Source organism: Ambystoma mexicanum, chromosome 4q, assembly GCF_040938575.1.
Source record: "Ambystoma mexicanum isolate Mex_15411 chromosome 4q, UKY_AmexF1_1, whole genome shotgun sequence".
In the NCBI taxonomy this organism is placed as follows: domain Eukaryota; kingdom Metazoa; phylum Chordata; class Amphibia; order Caudata; family Ambystomatidae; genus Ambystoma; species Ambystoma mexicanum.
The window spans coordinates 558,978,783-558,995,289 of NC_090928.1; positions in this window are offsets into that span (position 1 = coordinate 558,978,783).

Sequence of the window (16,507 nt, forward strand, 5' to 3'; positions counted from 1 at the left end):
TGTACATGGCCCAATCTGAATACAAGGAGTGATTGTTGCTGTTATTTTTCGGCGGTAAGAAAATACCGTCAGGCCCCAAATCTCCACAAAATACCCTACAATATATAAAATAGAGAAGCAGACAGCGGGGCACAGGCTGGCAGTGGAGGACATGAAGGGGCTACTGGTATCAATATTGGGTGCTACTGCAGATGACATCTGGTAGAGGACAGGGTTCCCAGGAGTGACAACACGAAACACAGCACATGATGGGTCCCCATTCGAGAACTGCAGGCATGCGGTGTGGCAAGCACTGCAAACACAGTACCCCAACACGTCAGACATAGGGGCAATTACGTCATGCAAGATGCGTGACAACGAGGACCCTGTTAACTACATTCAAGAGGTTCAAGAGCTCAGGCGCCTCAAAACTCGAGAGCCGTGGGACAAAAGGATAGCTATCTTCTACCATATCTTAATACAAGGGCTGACGGAACCGGTGCAGAGGCAACTGAAGAAGTTAGTGGGAATGGAGGTTAAGGCTTGGCCAGAAATACAACTAACCATAGTGCACCATTGTAGGTTATGGCAGGAAAAGAGGAAACAGAAGGCGGAGGATAGAAAAGCGGACAAAGCTAAACTAGTGCAGAAGAAATTGTTGAAATATGCCTTAGAGGGAGCAGTAATCACCAGCCCTGCTCCGCCAACTCAAGTAGCAGTGTCCCAACCCCAGCCACAACCCCAACAGCTCCAACAACAACCACCCCAGCAGTTGCCAACACAACAGTACCAACAACAAATTTGGGGATACATGGACATGGGCATGTACCAACAGAATTTCAGGGGATGGGCAGGATTTATAAGGGGACGGGGCTACGGGCCAAAAGCACATCATCCCGGAGGAGGATTCAGGGGCTACCAACAACAGGGATTGCAGGTCGAAGAGGAAGGAGGAGGAGGATTCCCATGGCAGGCACGGGAACCACCCCAGTGCTGGACGTGCAGACTGGTAGGTCACATCTCCCGCACATGCAGATACAGAGCCGCACAGCAAGGGTGGGGTGAGCAAGGGCGACAAAGCTACCAGGGGGCACCAAAACGGGTACTATCAACAGGCAGGACAACCGCCCATGGGACAACAGCAAGGTATACCGCAGTCACCAGCACAGCAACAAACAACACAAGGAATGTCACAACCACAACAGCAACCGCAGCAATAACATGCACAGACAGCACAACAGTTGACACAACTGCAAGACGGCGCACACCAACCAATGGACACAGCAGTGACGGTGCCAATAACAAGGATAGGAGGAGTGACAACAATGGGACACAACCCTTACACTGGCAACAGACAAGCCCTGTACCCGCAATAGGACAGCCCACAGACTACCTTGTTGTGGCCCATCCTATTGGTAACACCTAATCCAGCTGCGGAGGAACCTCGCATAAAGGTGGCGATAGGTGTCAAGACTTTTTCCTTTCTGGTAGAGACGTGAGCTACTAGGTCATGTATATGGGAGGGGAAATACAATTTGTCATGCTATGATGCCATGAACACTCGAGGATTTTCTGGGGCCAAGAGGTGGTTACATTCACTGATAACATCCCCTTATCTATCGAGGATCATGACATCTCACTACCTCTATTGTACTCCAAACATGCACCTGTAAACATTTTGGGGCACGGCATAATGAGTAGGTTGAACATGACTATCTCGTTCACAGATAAGGGTATAATATGCTCCACCCCAGGCATACACATGCTTACGGCATAGCAAATACTCCAGGCATACTGCAGCAAGAGTGTACAGAGAGGGGAACCTCTAGACCCCGAGGTATTTCAATACAGAACAGACATGGCCTTAGTATGGCTACCAGGGATTGCAGGGAAGGTGTGGAGAAGACACGGTGAAAACCTCTTAAGACCAGAGATGCCAACAGATGAGAAAGAAGGGACCATTGTGTCTATAGACATAGAAAGAATAGTAGCACAAGAGGATTGGGTCACAGTACACACTCTAGACGATGAAGGGAAGGCATGGAGGGCAGTAATAGCACTAGCAGAAGGGTGCAGATTGACGCAAGTGTCTGATGAGGAACCTTTCTCACAAGAGCCGGGTACAATCGAGATGATGTTGGGAATGAGTGTATATTTCTGGTTATGATTAACATACAGAGAGGTGGCCCAAAAGATGGCGATGGCATTAGAAGCACCTCTGCTGCAACCACCCCCTTTGGCGAGGAGGACTTAGCAAAAGTACCAGCGTCACTATGGACAACGAGTCCGTATGATGTAGGATGCATCAAAAGCATATGAGGGTGAAAATAAAGCTAATGAAAGGAGCCATACTACCCAGAGTCAAGCAATACCCACTGTTGATAGAAGCCGATGAGGGCATTTATGAAACGATAAGCACCCTTATAGAACAAGGTATCCTAGTACCATCAGAATCCCCCTGCAACACTGCAGTGTATTCCATCTGCAAGGCCAACGGGGGATCATGGCATTTTATACAAGATCTGAGACTCCTCAATAACATTGTAGAGGCAGAATACCCAGTAGCGGCTAACCCAGCTACAATACAATGTGGCATCCCAGCTGAAGCAACACGGTTCACCGTGATCAATCTCAAAAATGCCCTTTTCTCCATACCGCTACACTCAGATTCGTAAGAACTGACACATTTTATGTACCGTAACACAAAGTGGAAACACACCAGATTGGCCCAAGGGTATTGAGAATCACTGTCTATCTTTAACAGAGTAATACAGCTGGACCTAAGCAATATTGAAACAGAGAGTATGACACTACAATATGTAGATGATATACTCATTTGTAGTACCACAGAAGATGAGTGCAGGAAGGACTCAGTTAAAATGCTCACTGTATTGGCAGAGAAAGGATACAGTGTAGACAAAGAAACATTGCAATACTGCCAGGAGGAAGTTTTGTACATAGGCCAATTGAAATCACACAAGGGCAGACACATAGCACCACCGAGAGCACAAACAATATTAAATACACAACAGCTACAGACGATAAGAGAACTACAACATTTCCTCGGTCTATGCAACTACTGCAGGGTATGGGTGTTTGATTACAGCACATCCACGGGTCTTTTGCTTACAGCTGTCAGGGAAGCATAAAGGGGAGTGAAGAAGCTGAGGTGGACATGGGAAATGACAGATGCATTTAATGAATTAAAGGAAGCAATATCAACAGCACCAGTCCTGGGTACCCTTGAGTATAAGAAAGAGTTTCTATATTCTCAAACTAAGGATGGTAATGAAAGCAGTACTGACACAAAAAACAAGCTTCGGCCTCAAACCAATTGTGTAATACAGTGTAATACAGTGGGCAACTATACCCAGTAATGACAGGGCATTTTCTGTGCGAGCAACATTTGGCTGCTGCAGCTTTCGCTGTAGAAAAAGCATCATCAATAACGATGAGATGTTCCACAATACTTTATGTGGAGCACACCTTCTTCGCACACTGGCAAGCAGTGTGAGACCAACAGGGTATGAAATCATCCTCTCACGCCCGAACTAAAAATAGTAAGATGCAGGAATGTTAACCCAGCGCAATTCTTGGCAGAAGAGGTTGAAGAAGGAGAATATGTCCATGATTATACAAAAGCTATTGAATACTACTCAGAAACATGTAAAGTCGAGGAAGATGCACTTGAGGGGGTATATGTACTACATATATATATATATACAGCCATCGAAGACAATACCCCCACAGCAAAATACAAATTAAATTGAAGTAATTCAGCCTCTCCAGCATTCTCCACCCATGTGACCCAGCCGACCTCACACAACGCCAAGCTCTGTAAGCTGGGAAGATGCAGCCGTCTCACCTCTGAGACCACGATGTGCAACAATATTGCAACAATCCATCTACAGCATGCTCTGGGACTGGGCTGCTCTCATGGCAGTAGTAAGACTCCCTATTGTTACACACTGTCACATAGTCACACCTCACTGGTACACATTGTATAAAGGCAGGTGTATCGTGGCTGGGAACAATGGTGATCCCATGCTTGGGGGGGCCGCGGCCTGACCAATCAGGACACTGGGGGACAGGGCTGATGGCTGGACTCCTCAGCCAATCATCATGATTTCTATTGTAACATTTTTCAAGTAGCAATTTCTAGGGATGACCTAAGATCACCACCTGACCCAGTGGCCGCCAACAATCATGCGTCCTATATGTCTCTATACTGGACCTACCACATCGGGAACCAACCCAGAGTGGCATTGGGTTTTGGTAAGTGATGAAGATTGTGAGTCACAACTGCTCAAAAGGGGCCTGCGAGCCCAAAAAGGATGAGATGTACCTGGACTGGATTGTTTTTCATGCATGTTATCCCTGCCTGTTTGATCTAATAAACTGCAATACTCCTTGCTCCGTGTGTGGACCTCAACTTCTTTTGGACCTGGAAGGAGTTAGGGCCTTCCGTGAGCTGGAGGTCTGCAGACCCTTGGTATGGCTCTGCCGACCCCAGAATCTACCCTAACACTCTATGACCTCCCCTTGGTCCTGTTACAATTCTGTGTAGTCCAAAAAAGGAAAAGTCACACAACTTTCCGTCATGACTTTCCCAAAAATGTTTGGCCATGTGGTATATGACATCTTTGTTTTTAATGGCCCTCACATGCTGTAAAATCCGTATTTTCAATTTGAATTATGTACTCCCCACGTACCATTTGTTGCACGTGCATCTTAATATGTATACAGCATAATCTGACTCACACGTGATCCTACTTGTAATATCTATAATGGTATTTAAAATGGGGTGTTGGTATGTGGTACAGTCATGTGCAAATGTGCAAGTTTTGCATTTAGTCCAACCATGTGGTTTTCATATTAGGAGTTTCATTTGCCATAAAACTTCTAACCAGACAATCTTTTATGGATTTATATTTGTAGAAACTGAAGTTGGGACGTATACCCAAAGTGTGATTCAAATCGGCATCCACCATCAATACCTTCCAGTGTCTCTCGAGAATGGTTTTTGCTGTCAACGCTGATGTTCCATAGGTCAATACAAGGAGGGTTACATCATTTTCCTTTTGAGTACCTCCTGTGTTTATCTTCTCTAGCAGCAGTGTTGACCTATCACACATGCATGCTTTAATATATGCTTGCTCAATGATTCTTTTAGGGTAAGACTGTTGTTGAAAACCCCATGTTGTGATCTGACTTTCTTTATCATATGTTTCAATACTGGAGCAGTTTCTACGTAACTGGATAAATTCCCCATATGGGATGCTCCAAATCAGATTCTTTGAATGTGCGTTTTTTCGCATGTAGGGGGATGTTGACTCCTGTAGGTTTCCGAAAACAGATAACTTTTTAGTTGTTAATTTTCTACAAAGACTGTTACATCAAGAAAGATTACTTTCTTATGACTGTGTGTTTCTGTACATTTTAAATTGTAGTTGTTGTTTAAATTTCGGACACAGTCTGTCCATTCTTCCTGACTCCCCCTCCATATAATGAAGAGGTTGTCAATGTAACAAGACCACATTACAATCTTGCTTGTGTACACTTCATTTTCTTCTTTCCATACTTCAAACATTTCCCAGTATCCCATTATAAGGTTTGCGTAAATGGGGCATGGTGTCCGTGGCCGTGCCTTGTTTTTGTTTATAGTACTCTTTATCTTTATTAAATAAGAACACATTGTTTGTAAGGCATAGTTTGATCGTGGCCAAAATCATTTCAGTATGTCTGAAATAGTTGAGGGATCTGGTGTTTAGGAAATATTCACAAGCCTTTATGCCACAATCATGCTGTATGGACGTGTATAAAGAAACTACATCCATAGTAGCAAGAACATATTCGGGTTCACATGGTAATTCATCTATTTTTAATAATAAATCCTTTGTGTCTTTGAGATAGGAAGGCAAAGACGATATGGAAGGAAACAGTTTCTCATCAATATACTTTGACATATTTTCAAGGAGCGGTCCCACTAGAGTGACTATGGATCTGCCCGGGGGGTTGTTAATATTTTTATTCAATTTAGGCAAAAAATACACTGTGGGGATAGTTGAATGAGGTTTATAAAGAAATTTCAAATCTTGTTCTTCCAACATTCCTTTATTTTTGTTCCAATCTAGTAAGAATTCTTGCACTTTTATTTCCAATTCTTTCATGGGAGTATTTGTTAATTTCTCATAATAGGCTTTGTCATTTAGTTGTCTACTGGCCTCATGGATATAATTGTCCCTATTCATCAGCACAATGTTTCGTCCCTTGTCTGAGAGTTTGATTATGCACTGTGACAATTGACTTAGTTCCTTTGGGGCATTTTTATGTTTATTTGACAAGTTGGATTTAAAGTCTTTGTGCGGCTTTCTTCGAATCGTCTTCACATCTTCTATGACAAGGTTTCGGAAGGCTTCAATTGAAATACCTGCCAGCATCAGAGGATAAAATTTTGATTTAGATTTCAATTTGCTTTTTTTTATACCATTCAGTATTTATGTCAAAATCCCCCAAATCGACCTCTATATTCTCTGAGGTTACCCCACCATCTTCTTGCAGATGTATCAAGGTAGAAAGTGTGTTGCGGTCCTCTATAGTTGCTTCGGTTTTAACATCTTGTACTACTCTAGGGCATCCTTTATAGGAATTGATCGCAAAGAATGTTTTGTATCTAAATTTTCAGACATACTTATCGAAATCTAGCCGTGTTTGTATATAATCAACACTTGATGCTCGATATAAATGTAATCCTAGGCTGAGGAGCTGTTGTTGATCATCCGTTAATGTGTGATTAGATAGATTAAAAACTGTCATCATGGAACTCTCTCATAATACATCTTTTTTTTTTTCTCCAGAGTGCAGCGACCACAATGAGGCATTTTTTGTAAAGCTGCTTGCCCCTCTGCCCCTCCTTGGTTTTTTCAGCCTCCTCGTCCTTGTCCACATGTATGATTTCCCCCTCTTCTTTGTTTGCCCATTCTTCTGTCTTGGCATAGAAGACACATTTCTTCTAAAAAATGTAGTCAAACAGTTGGCTCCTCAATCTCACTCACTGTTATTTCTGATTCTGAAATAGAAGGTTATTCACTAAGAGCATATTCAGTGTTTGTAGAGATTGCTGGTTTTCCTACTTTCGTTTGTGCTCTCAGGTGATCAAACCGTCTAGCAAAAGTATATATCACCCATTCTCATAGACTTTCTTATCACTCAAAAATGTATGCCATTTTCTTTGCTTTATTTCTTCTTCAAAGATCTTTTTAATTTTTGTCCTTCATCACTCAACTTAAATTTTTCCAATTTGTCTTCAATTTCCGTCATTTTTGTTAGTTTTTTTCTTCTGTCACTTTCAGCGAATTTAATGAGTATTTTTAAGAGATTATTTGAACAGTGATTCAAGGCTGTTCCCCATTGTTCCAACATTTCTGGTTCCTGTTCTTCGAAAAATGGTGTGGTGAGAATCTGCAAACCTCTGGGAAACGTAATTTTGAAGGGAGTGTTCCTCCCACCATTTACTGACTTCTCTTTTCTGCAGCTTTTCAAACTCCCGTAACAATGTAATTTCATTATTTTCAGTTGTAGATGTAGCGTTTGGTTTCTTTGTACTTGTGTTGTTCTTCAAAGTTTTATTAAACAGGATATGAGCTTGCTCTTTCCTTACTGCCTCCCTTCTCGCTTGGGAGCTCATTCTTAATAGAAAGTATAATATTGTGGCTTGATTCACTGTTGTGCAGCACAATATAATACACTCCTCTATGCAAAACTGGTTTTCAATTTTTACTGCTGTATTATGTTCCTCCTCATGCTGTCCGATATATGTTTAGGACTTATGCTCCAATATCTGGGACTGTAAAGAAATGATTGCTTGATTCATCTCCATATACATTAGCATTCTTATATCTTCTTAAAGTACTTTCCAAATAAGTTGATGTGACCACATAGTACACATACATGGGGCAATACACAGCCCTCAAACACACAATGAATTTGTGCACATGATAATCAGCTCTAATATTATTGTCATTTTTTGGTGCTGTCGTTTCTTTCTTCCTGACTTTAGTGTCCCTGTATGTGGCTCTAATTTGTATGCATTCTGGGGTTTAGATGTATTTTTTGTACTAACACAAGTATGTCATACGTTTGAAATGTTTAGCTATTTATTCCATGTTTAACGTTATGCAAAACTTTGCTAAGGTAGAAATTATTATTTAACTATTAGCAATTACCAGATTAAAAAGATTGTACTTTTTTAGTGCATGCTGCATCCATTGCCTATGTGTATGTATGATTAGGTTCCTATATTAACAACAACACTGGAATATAATATTTTCTTTAGATGAGAACATTCTTTAATACATTAAGTAGATCTCCTGATCACCCTTGACATCTTGTTATTAACATTATAAATACTACCCCTTGTAGGGACTGTTCATGAAACATTTTCTATATGTGATGTTATCAGTGATGTCATCAATGACATTTGTGATGTGATCTTTCATGTACTGGGTGTTTATCTTAGCAGTGCACAGTGGTGGTGTGAGTTATGGTTGCTTAGCTCACCATAACTGGGGAATTTCTGTTTTTTTTTGTTTTACTTGTAACCATAACATCCCTAAAACAACGTTTTTTCAGTGAATTTCTTGGGTTTTTTCCAGTGCACCCTAATTTGCTATAACTTAGTAATATCATACTTACCCCAATATAGCAAAATTCTTCTCCAGTTTATAGAGCTTCACCTTAAAACTCCCATTCCCCACCTTCTAGCATAATTTGTAACTCTTATATACACTTTTTGCAACTTGTTCCACTATTTTTGTGTTCGTCGACGTACCCGTCCGCACTTTGCGAACCGGTCCGTACTTCGAGAACAGTTCAGAACTGCATTTATCAGCTGAACTAGGCACTTTGAAGCTCAAAATCTACCCTTGCACAGCTCCTAAACCTATTCTTACTCATTTTCCATTAACAATCTAGCACAGAGCACATACTTGGGAGAATATTAGGAAAACTGCCATTTATCTTAAAAATGACATTAGTTATTGCCATCTCTCCTCCCCAAGAGCCACCACCAGCTGGAGGACCTACACAAAGAAAGAAGCAAAACACTTCAAAAGACAATCAAGAAGACCAGGGAGATGAGGTAGAAAAAGGTGCCTACCTCTAGCACCCAGAGAGAATCATGGGTATGGCAGTTCTTTCCCACTGTTGGAAATGTACCAAAAGCTAAAGCTACCACTCAGCCGCGGACAAACTGGGCAGTACTCCTATGGGAGCTCCTCCATGCACTGTCACACCAAATGAAACTACTGCAATGCTCTCAGAAAGGCTGTTCCTTTCTCAGGACATAGTAGGCTGTCTTCCTCTATCTCATCTTCCTTAACCAATGCTTCAACCACACAGCCTACTTCTGTAGGACACAAAATCCCACCTGCTACCATGCAAGCAATAAAAGAGGCTGTTGATGTTTTCAAAAACAGCAGTACTCTGTATTTACTGCAACACGTCACTATGCAGGGGGTAGCAATTTCAAAGTGCTTTTGAAGCTGTAATCAAGGAGCGTGAGAAACAATGCTCTCTACCTTAGATTTAACACACGCGCAACATCTTCCCTGTCCACCTGACCCTCCATATGTGTGGTTGGTGCCCCTGCCCTCATCTCCCTCCACACCTTACTTTCTGGCCTCTCCAGCAAAAAATAAAAAACATACAAAAAAAAATCGAACTAAAAATAAGCTTATATACTCCATCTACTTTACAATTTTCGGTAACGTAGTTAGATTCAAAAAGACATTTGCATTAGCATTTTCTACTATGCTAATGGAAATAATATACAATTGTATACTAGAGAAAAAGAAAAAACACAAAAACAAATTTGTGTCTGAAATTATTCTCTCTAGCATACAATAAAAACCATAATCCATTGCTGTGTGTAACTATCCAAAGTCTCTGCATTCCCCTGTCTAGTCTGTGCCGTATTAGAAAACTCAGATTGCACATATACAGCATCACACAAAACAGCCCATCTACTCTTTTTACTGTTTTGTTTGTAACACTCCCTCATTGCTGTTTTGAACCAATCACACATATATCCACCAATCACTTTAAAAAATTCTACATATAGCCTGTAAACATGTTAAACGTCCACCCACTAACTGCCACTTAACAATCTTCTGCAAATCTTTTTCATCTACATTTCCCATACTTATACCAAATAATTGTACACAGTGCTCATATAAAAATGCCCATATGCATTTTGCAGTGACAGAAGTGCATACATACACTTGGGCAGTACAGATGGACAAGTGCTCATGGGAGGCCAGGAGGGAAGTGCCAAAGGATCCCAAGGTGGGAGGCCACTAGCTAACTGCTGGGGCAGAGGAGTCTCAAGGGTGGGATACATCTTAACCATAACGTCTCTTTAACAAATAAGTGAAAATGTTTCATAATCTTACATCACTTTTTCATTATTATTTATTAATAATTCCTCTTTTAACATATATAAAACAACTATAAACCTCTCTTACCCCAATAGGCAAATCAGAGTAGACATTTATCCTTGCTGAAGGCCAGGCCCTCTGCTCATGGCAGAAAAGTTATATCACAATTTTTTGTACTTACGTTTCGACAATTTAAAAAAAGTAAAACACAGGACAGATTTCCAAAAGCATCCTTTCAGGTCCTTGCTGATGCTACTCGCACAACTTTGCTGCAATCCCGTCCAGCATGGAAGTCGCAAGCAGAATTTTTTCCCATTTAAACCTACAGCTTCAGCCATGCCACATACCCCAATAAGTAAATCAAAGTAAGCATTCCGCCTTGCCGAAGGCCATACCCATTATCCTTGCACAAACTAATATCACAATGTTTTGTGCCACTGCCGCTGCCCACAGCTGAACAGTTATATCACTATTGTTTGTACTGTTTCCCCACTTTAAACAAAATAAAACACAAGACAGATTTGCAAAGGCATCCTTTCAGGTCCTTGCTGATGCTCCTCATGCAGGTGTGCTTCAATCCCATCCAGCACTCCGAATTTCATCTGTAAGCAGACTTTTTTTTGCTATTTCAACCCTGAGATTCAGCAATGCTGTGTGTCTCCATACGTAACTCAGAGTAAGCATTCGTCCTTGCCGATGGTCAGACCCATTGTCCATGCACCAAACTTATATCACCATTATTTGTGATTACATTTGGACACAAAAGAGATTTTCAGAACCGTGCTTTCAGGTCCTTACTGATGCTACTCGTGTGGGTTTTTTGGCATTCAGCACAGCACTTCAAGCAAAACATTTCTTCCCATTCAAACCTAGGGTTTGGCCATGCTGCATGCCCCAATACTCATATCACACTGCATGATTATCAAGTAATTGCAGGGCGGTAGAATGGGTAGATCACTGCAATTCATCTAGTACTTTAAACAGGTTACCCTGCTGCTGAAGATGGGGTTCTTTTGTGAAGGTGGCCTCCCTTCTTAAGTGTTAAGTTTCAAATAGGAGAGTGAGCCCTGTTCACCTCAGCGCTGGGTATTCAATAAGTAAGTGTTGTCATAATGAAGCAGTCTTCAAAAACATTCTTGATGCTACATTTATTGTTAAACTCAGCCGACACGTAATTTGACAGCCTAGTGACTTTCTTAAGACATATAGATTGTGGGCCAGTCATCGCTGTGAGGTTGTGGAAATGAGTCCAGCATTCAATCCCAATATCTTGTCCCACTATGGTCGCAAATAACAGAGGGCAATCATTTCTAGGGGTGGCCTGGTGACCACATCGGCATGCTTGTTAATTATCTGCTGATTAGCATTGTCTCAGAGTTTATGCAGCGATAGTCACAGCGAATCTGTTCATACTATCCTGTACAGCACTTCTGGTTGTAGCCACAGGAAGAATTTTAGCCCCAGGCAGAATTTATTTTCCCATTCAAACCAATCCTGATATTGAAAAACTTCATCACACATTTGCAAAACCCTGCTTTCAAGTCTTGCATATGCTCCTTGCACCACTTTCCTGCAAATCCATCCGTTTTATTTTTTGAAAAGTGCCAAAATATACATACATAATATAGTCATATAACTTTGCTCACAGTTGACAAAATCCATTCAGACTTTGCAGAAAAATACAATGTTCAGTCTATAAACTTTGTAAACTCTTTTGTGCACATTCGTCAAACAGTTACAAAGTTATCATCCATCTAAAAATGCTGAAACTCCTGTTCTATTTTTGCCCCATCTTCACAAAATCCCACCAACTCTTTCGAAAACATTCAAATCTGGGTCTTAAAACTTTTTGTAAATTTGTGTGCAGATTTGTGAAATGGCACCAATATTATAAGCCTTCAAAATATTTTGGGACACCCCTTTAATTTGGTTCCCTCTTGGCAAAACAGCACCAAACATTCAAGGTTACGTCTAGAATAATATCAAAACATTTCATACAGTTTCATTGAGAGGCACCAAAGTTAAATGCCATCTTAAAACTGCTTTTCACCAAGCCTGTAATTCAAAAATATGTATGAGATAGTTTGATTAGTTTGACAAGCGCAAAGTTGTATTTTTTAATTTGTTTTGGCCGTGATGTTTGCATACAGTGGGCCCTGTCCACCAATCCAACATGGGAGGTGTTTAAAAAAATATGACCAGCCAATCAGCGGGCGCGTCTGAGTCCGCGGACATCACGCTACACTCTGGGAAAATAGGAGGCCTGGCCGCGGACCAAACAAGGAAGTGAGACCGCAGATCGAACACAGATATCACAATTATTTTTTTCCGACATTTTGCCCATTAAAAAAAAATAAACTACTGAATGGATTTACACCTAATTTACTAAACACGCTTTTGGGACCAAGCCCCTCCTGGTGCAAAATAGTCCCTCTTCCATTGCATCTATGGAAAAACCACACATTTTGGGATCCCTCCTATAACTTTTCCCGCCCCCAGCACTAAAGCTCTCCAAACTTCACAGAATCACTCTGATGGGGCCATGTACTTTTTTTTGCAAAGTTTATTGAGTATTCGTCCAGTGGGGTGTAGTTATAAGCCGCCCAAAAATGTATAAGCCATATTTATAAACTGCCCAAAAAGTGCTGATCCTCTGGGTTGGCCAAATTAACTATGACTACAGTGTAACTACAGTTTAACTACAGTGACAGTACCGCAGGCCCCTTAACATATATTACACCACAGCAAAACCATTACCATCACATTTTTTTTATTCTGACTGGAGTTCTGGCACACCTCTCCTTTGGAAGATTGGTGTCGCTGAAGTAATCCAATGAGTGGACAATCGGCAATATAAGGGGCCTCTTCCCCCTATGAAGATTGGATTGGGCAACTACCTAATCAGACACATCACACATATGCTTGTGTATTCTCAAAATAAATTTCCGTCCTGATGAAGGTCACTTATTTATGACACCACAGTTGGTGGCAAGACAGCCGAAAGACACTGTGTCGACCTAACTATACAACAACTAACAGCACTGCTGAAACATAGGCAGACCCTACACAACAAAGCAAAGGAGTCGAAAACAAAATACTGCATAATATCAGTGTCTCATTTATGTGTCTTAAAAAAAGCTATATGCTGGTACTAATGTATAAAATATTGTGTGAAGGCCCTCCTTGTGTCCAATGAATGTGTATAAATGTACTGTATGTACATGTGTTGTTTTAAAGGAAAGATTTATACAAGACTTGTTGGTACAAAATAATAAAACAAATGCATTTTACGAGAAACTGAACAGCTTTATTGTATTTGCTTCAAAATAATATATACAAAAATGTGTGACATAAAAGCCTTGACAAATTAGGCTTTGTTTATCCACCACCCATACGACAGCGGCCAGGCTGGAAACACCATCACACCCTCAAAGAATGCTCTGCTGTTCTTCTCCTCACTGACAAGAATTGTCACATGCATTTATGACATGAAATGTTTTCACTGAGATTCCCCAGTACTAGTAGCCATTAAATGATGGTTGCACGTGTTGCATGTATTGCACATAATTTTACAGCAAATAAATATGATCTTCTCCTTGCCCCCAAACAATTTTTTTTTTCAAAACTGCGTAAGTAACAAGAATTGTGTCTGCCCACTTAAATATAGCATACTTACTTAAACCCAATGTATGCACTCTGTGTGACAAATTGGATTCTGCCTTGCAGGAGTTACAAGGATGAGTAGGGTTGAAATGGCCCACTCAGGCTTCACAATTCTTCAAACCAAAACACAACACAATAATAAGGTTAAAAGAGGGACAAGCAAGAGCTATACTTCTTTGTCTTTTTTTGAAATACTTAGTTTCAGGGGTGGTAGGTAAAGTACTACCATAAAAAGTATATTGGGTTGAAAATTGGAGTGATTGTTACCTAATCAGTCTCTGGGGCCCAAGTGGACAGTGGGGCCAGCTTACTGTCACAGAACTTGGATTTGGTTCTTGGTGGGCTGATGAAACAGCTTTCAAATGCAGATGCAAAGTTGATCAGGCTCAGTCAGACAGATATGATCGTGGAGGCCCTGGCAGCAAGAGCGCATGGTGGAGGGTTGCATGCTGGTGCTCTGTGTGGTCAAACTGCGGTGGTTGAAGTGATGCAAGTTGAGACAGTTCCAAGAATGCTTTGCAGTAGGCCAGGCCGATTCAGAGAATGTTCAGAATGTCTCTTTAGCCTTAAAATTCCTTGAGGAAATTAGGGAAACCCAGTCCTTTAAAGACACATGGGCACTGGTGATTGTGTAAAGCTAGCCTGCTTTAGTGGACCAATCCCTGCTCCTGGCTGGAGTATACTTTGCCCTGTTGATGCCACACCACCTCCACTTCCTCTGTTTTGCTGCAGAGGAAGTGGAGGAGGCAGGAAATGGAAAGAGAGACAGTGAGAAACAAGATGGTGGAAGGTTTTTTCCAGTGTCCCGAGACCTCCTGCCTATCCTATTCCTGCCCCTTCCCTCCTACTGACAACAAAGACCTTTAGACATGCAGCTCCATTGTGTGAGGCTACTTCCTCCTTAAGGGGTGTGCTCCATTGATATCTGGGCCCAGGAGAGCTACCTGATGTGTGCCTGTATCTGGGGGAGGGATTTATTGGCCCTCACAAAGAGAATCGAAGTGTGGCTGGGTCCTCTGGTTTTCTGTCTTGCTGTGTGACAGTATCAGTCCATCTACCCACAATACACATTCCATTGCCTCCCACTCACAGGATCTGACACATGTGCAATATCAATAGGGATGAGGCAGCCATGATCATAAGTAGTGCCATGCACAGTGCTTAAACTCAGGCATAACTTATTCTTAGAGATTACCCTGCCACCTTCAAAGAATTCTAAATCTTTGTATACACAAGCAACATGGCTTTTGTCTGTACACAAAATGATAACACACTCACTTACTGTGAGCAAACGTGCTGGCTTTTTTGAATTTTATTAAACTAATAAAATGATGTGAGTAATTCCATCTCTGAAAGGGGAAATCTGGTAATTGGATGCCCATTCCCTCAGCTCCATACAAAAAACATAGTGCACACCTGTGCCATGCAGAGTCAGTAGCCTGAGTTACAGTGCCTGCTAACCCTGTGGCACGGAGCTGGTTCAGAGGACACAGAAGCCCATTTGACAGCTGTGGTGACAGCCAAGTCTCAGCAGTGCATGGTCTGCAGTTAAGATATACACTCTTGTTCCCAAAACTACATAAGTGTGATATAGTTGTACCGGTGGCACGCTAAACTGTAAATATGCCTGACTTTGAGGAATGGTGACCAGCATATCCAATAGTTAATTATGCCACAGCATTTTGATATCACTTATGTGTCAGCCCTGTAATCCTGCTCATCTGTGGAAAGGTTATGTCGATTTCCACAGACAGGCTGTCCATCTTCTGCCAGCAAGACTGTACCCTTGGGGGTTGCCACTGTTTGTTCCTTTGTGAGGTGAAGTAACACAATCCTCAGAATACTGTTTCTCCCCAGGAAGCTACTATGGGAACAGGAATCATAGGGCACACCCATTCACAAAAAGGAGTAGTTTACACCAGGGTGCTGCATACCTAAGGGGCCTTTAATTCTATTGAAAAGGAAAGGGGTGGGGTTAGTGTAGACACAGATAGCAGCTTATATCTTGAGGAGGATTCCACCATCTTGTTTTACCCTGCTTTTTTCATTCACAAAGCACTTTGGGTGTGATGTCAGAAGGCCATGTCCACTTATTCCACAGACTGGGATTGGACACTTAAAGCAGCTTTTGACCAAACTACTGCAGACTTTTGCCTCACACCTATTCTAAGATTCACTATGGAGCAAGCACATAAGAATTTTGTTGGACCTCTGCAGGGGAAGGTTGACTTTTCAGAGACCTCCATCAGTGAGGTGACGGCTAAGTGTCCAAGTCAGCACAGAGATCTGTTCCCTATCCATGCCCAGGGCACATTGGGGGTGAGCCAGCTGCTAGAAGAAGTTATCCACCTCTGCCAGTCAGACTGCTGTCCAGAGCCTTATCATGGTGAAGGGTCCCTGATAGTGTGCATGGGAACCAGACCTAACCT